This window comes from Arachis hypogaea, chromosome 19 (assembly GCF_003086295.3).
Source record: "Arachis hypogaea cultivar Tifrunner chromosome 19, arahy.Tifrunner.gnm2.J5K5, whole genome shotgun sequence".
NCBI classification, from domain to species: Eukaryota; Viridiplantae; Streptophyta; class Magnoliopsida; order Fabales; family Fabaceae; genus Arachis; species Arachis hypogaea.
This window is the reverse complement of record NC_092054.1, coordinates 100,183,458-100,188,182: the sequence shown is the minus strand read 5'-3', so window position 1 is coordinate 100,188,182 and position 4,725 is coordinate 100,183,458. Positions and strand designations below refer to the sequence as shown.

General features: G+C 39.2%; 1 non-coding gene across 1 annotated transcript; it reads left to right on the top strand.

Annotated features, from left to right (window-relative positions):
• Positions 1-331: 331 nt before the first annotated feature.
• LOC112781569 (small nucleolar RNA R71) lies at positions 332-435 on the top strand. The gene has a single exon (XR_003192339.1). It is a non-coding gene; the product is annotated as a small nucleolar RNA R71 (small nucleolar RNA).
• Positions 436-4,725: the final 4,290 nt, after the last annotated feature.

The following is a 4,725-nucleotide window of genomic DNA, read 5'->3' as shown; positions in this document are numbered from 1 at the left end:
AAGTTTCCTTAGTACTGCCTCTTGCAGCTTGCATTCCAGACAGACTCTGAGAAATCATATTGACTTGCTGAGTCAATATTTTATTCTGAGCCAATATGGCATTCAGAGTATCAACTCAAGAACTCCTTTCTTCTGGGTTGTCCTATTATTTACAGGATTTCTTTCAGAAGTGTACATGAACTGGTTATTTGCAACCATTTCAATGAGTTCCTGGGCTTCTTCAGGCATCTTCTTCAGATGAAGAGATCCTCCAACAGAGTTGTCCAATGACATCTTAGACAGTTCAGATAGACCATCATAGAATATGCATATGATGCTCCATTCTGAAAGCATGCCAGAAGGACACCTTCTGATCAACTGCTTGTATTTTTCCCAAGCTTCATAGAGGGATTCACCTTCCTTCTGTCTGAAGGTTTGGACTTCCACTCTAAGCTTACTCAATTTTTGAGGTGGAAAGAACTTTGCCAAGAAGGCATTGACCAGCTTTTCCCAAGAGTTCAGGCTTTCTTTAGGTTGAGAGTCCAACCATGTCATAGCTTTGTCTCTTACAGCAAAAGGGAAGAGCATAAGTCTGTAGACCTCAGGGTCAATCCCATGGGTCTTAACAGTGTCACAGATTTGCAAGAATTCAGCTAAAAACTGATGAGGATCTACCAATAGAAGTCCATGAAACTTGCAATTCTGCTTCATCAGAGAAACTAATTGAGGCTTAAGCTCAAAGTTATTTTCTCCAATTGCAGGAATTGAGATGCTTCTTCCACAGAAGTCAGAAGAGGGTGCAATAAAGTCACCAAGCATCTTCCTTGCATTGTTGGCATTGTTGTTATTTTCGGCTGTCATGTCTTCTTCTTTTTCAAAAATTTCTATTAGGTCCTCTCCAGAGAGTTGTGCTTTAGCTTCTCTTGACTTCCTCTTCAAGGTCCTTTCAGGTTCCGGATCAGCTTCAACAAGAATGCCCTTGTCCTTGTTCCTGCTTATAAGAAAGAAAAGAGAACAAAAAAGTATGCAATCTTCTATGTCACAGTATAGAGATTCCTTCAGGTGTCAGAGAAAAACAGGAATAGAGGGATTGATGACATGTCATCATGTCATGTTTTTCTATGCTTTTTCCTTTGTTTTCAATAGGTTTTATGCACTTTCTTGAGCCATAAGTAAGCCAATTGGGTAGAATTTCATATTTCCTTTGATTCAATCAACCATGGATGAATTAATGCAATTTCATGAGATTTTGTGCTATAATTGTCATATATTATGAAAGAATAACAATCTCATGATTTTGAGCATAGTTTTGATGTGCTTGGTTGATTGATGATAGGTGAAAAGAGCTTTGAAGAAGGTTGAAGAAAGAAGAAATGGCAAGGAGCAAGAGAGAACAAAAAGTTTGAGCCAAAGTTTGCCTCAAACTTTAGCTCAAACTTTTGGAAGAGTTGAAAACACCCTAGAGGAAAAAGCTTGAGCCAACGTTTGCCTCAAACTTTTTGGCAAACGTTGGCATCACAAAAGCAACACCCTGGAGGAGAAAAGCTTGCGCCAACGTTTGCCTCAAGCTTTTTGGCAAACGTTGGCGCCACACTTACACACCCTGGAGGAAAAAGCTTGAGCCAACGTTTGCCTCAAAGCAACACCCTGGAGGAGAAAAGCTTGCGCCAACGTTTGCCTCAAGCTTTTTGGCAAACGTTGGCGCCACACTTACACACCCTGGAGGAAAAAGCTTGAGCCAACGTTTGCCTCAAACTTTTTGGCAAACGTTGGCTCAACACATGCATACAAGGGGTATACTTCCAACAAGAATAACTTGAGCTACAGAGCTCCAAATGAGGTGATTCAAAAAGCAATGGAAAGTAGGAATCGAGAGCTTTCCAAGCATATATGGCACTGCATGGTGGACACTAAAATTGAGGGAGAAAACTGCCCCGCAATGTGCATAAACGAACATAGTGGCAACCTGCAGTGAGGCCAACTGACCTCTGCACCTTCGACGGAGTATAACTCGAGCTGTAGAGCTCCAAATGATGCGCTTCCAACGGCATTGGAAAGTAGACATTCAGGGCTTTCCAACAATATATAATAGTATGGGGTGGACAATACGTTTGAGCCTCCAGAACTGGCGTTTTCGACCATGTTTGAGGCAAACTTTACCTCAAACGCTGCACTCCAAAGCCAGCGACCCTGCCCTCTTCAAATGAGCATAACTTGAGTTGTAGATGTCCAATGGAGGTGATTCCAATTGGGTTAGAAAGCTGCGATTCAGAGCTTTCCAACCATATATAATAGTCTATAGTTGACATGAAATTGGCAACGTTGACAAGAGGACAAAGTAGCACCCCACACATGCATACAAGGTGATCCACGTTTGGCTAAAAGTTTGACCTCAAACTTTAGCTCAAACGTGGATTTCAGCAAAAGGGGGTGGCTGATATAAAAAGCTTGAGCAAAAGTTTGCCTCAAACTTTGACTCAAGCTTTTGTGCTTTATGTCCCGATTCACAATGGGTTTCTCTCCAACTCCAAGTGCAATCAACAGAGGCCATCTTCAACCCAAATCCAAAGCACGCAAAGCCCATTATCATCACTCAAAGGCACAAGAGATAGATAAAATAGAAATTTCATTTAATTGTAATTTGTCTTTAATTTCACTTTCATTTTTATTTTTATTTTGTAAAAAGCCTATATAAGGCATCATTCTCATTTTAGAAAGTGAGCCCGAATAGAGAGAATAGAGGCTGGAACAGAGAGCACTAGGAGGTTGGCTCCAAGAGGGAGCAAGTAGAATAGAGAGCTCACTTTTACACCTTAGCTTGAATTGGAGAATTAAAGGAATTCTGTTTCAATTCTCATTCTGAAATCTCTTTGTTCTTCTTCTATGATAATTCAACTTTCATTTGCTGTTTTAAAATCTTCTTCTTCTGCGATTGTTTCTTTTAACTTCTCTGCAATTATTCTCTTGTTGGATCTAGGAAGGGAGTGAGATCTAGACTTATTTTCTAGTCTCTTGGAGTTCCTGAGATCTTCAATTTTATTTGCAATTGAGTTGAATTTAATTTCTGTTTGCTTCTTCAAGTAATTCTGTTTAAAATCTACTGCATTTGATTTCACATTCTGGTTCTCGGATTGATTGCTCTCTATTCTAATTGTTCCCAATTTACTTTCCTGCACTTTTGTTCCTCTGCACTTTACATTTGAGTTGTTGTGATCTTGATTTATTTTTTTCTGTAATTTACAACTCCTGCAATTGTTTTACTTCTTGAATTATTGCTTTCTTTAATCTCCCTGCACCCAGCCCCCTCTACTTTTCATGCAATTTACTTTTCTTGCAATTTAAGTTTCAGCTATTTTACTTTCTTGCTCTTTAAGTTTCAATGCAATTTACTTTCTGCACTTTATAATTCCTTGTCATTTACATTCTGTTGCTTTAAGTTTCACCCAATCTCACTTAAATGTTAGCTTGACTAAACTAATCACCCACTAAAGTTGCTTGATCCATCAATCCCTGTGGGATCGACCTCACTCAAGTGAGTTTTATTACTTGATGCGACCCGGTACACTTCCCGGTTAGATTTGGGTGTTTTGGAAATTCGTTTTTCCACAAATTTTCCCATCAAGTTTTTGGCGCCGTTGCCGGGGATTGATTTAGATCAACAATGATTAAGTGGGTGAGAAGTCTAGATCAAGCATTTTCTTTATTTTTGTTCTCTGTTCTAAGTTGAAACCAAGGTGTTTGAGTTATTCCCTCACTAAGAAATTCATCTCTGAGATATGAATTTCAATTTTCCTTGGTGTTGTGTTTTAAAAAATTCAAATGGAGTTCAACTCATCTTATGATCAAAAAAATTTTATGGGATATTACCCACCATCACCAATCTCTAATGGTGGCTGGGAATATCACCAAGAGAATACACATTCTGAGCACTCCAATTCATGGAGATTTGCTTCAGAGACACAAGATGAGCAAGAAAATCATATGGGATACCAACCACCATCACAAAATGATGCATATCATTATCCTCATGGTGGATGGAAGCATCACCAAAGAATGGAAGAGCATCCTCCCTCACGTCCCAGTTTCTCATTTGAAAGATCTTCATCACTTGATTATGCCTCAACACAAAGTTTCCCCCAAAATCCATACAAGTCATCCCATCAATCACACAACTCATTCCACACCCCTCAACACAACTTCACCACAATACATCCATGTCACCAAAATTATTCTCAACCTTCATCTCTTGAACCAACAGATGAGGATTACCTTCAAGCCATTGAAATACATAGAAAACTAGTGGAAAGATACACAAAATCCCCATCCTGGAAAGAAATCGTCTTCAAGAATATGAATGGGCCCTTAGAATACACAAGGGGAAACTTAGAACCATCAAACAGTAAGGATAAAGACCAATTGATGGATGTGAAGGATAAAGTGGAAGAGCAAGATGAGGAAGCTACTGTATCAAGTGAACTTCCAATGAAGAATGAGGTGGTTGAAAATGAAACTGCACTTGAGGTAACAAAGGAACATTCACAACCCTCACAAACTTCCCTTGAATCTGTGATCGAAAAATATGAAGAAGAGATGAAGAAATCTTGGGAAGAACAACAAACCTCCTCCATAAAAGAACTATTAAGTCAAATGTTGGGTGCAAAGAAAGGAGTGGAGGAGCATGAAAGTGAGGAAGTCATTCCAGAGAATTCACACTCAAGTAAAGCAGAAAATCACATAAAGGAAGGG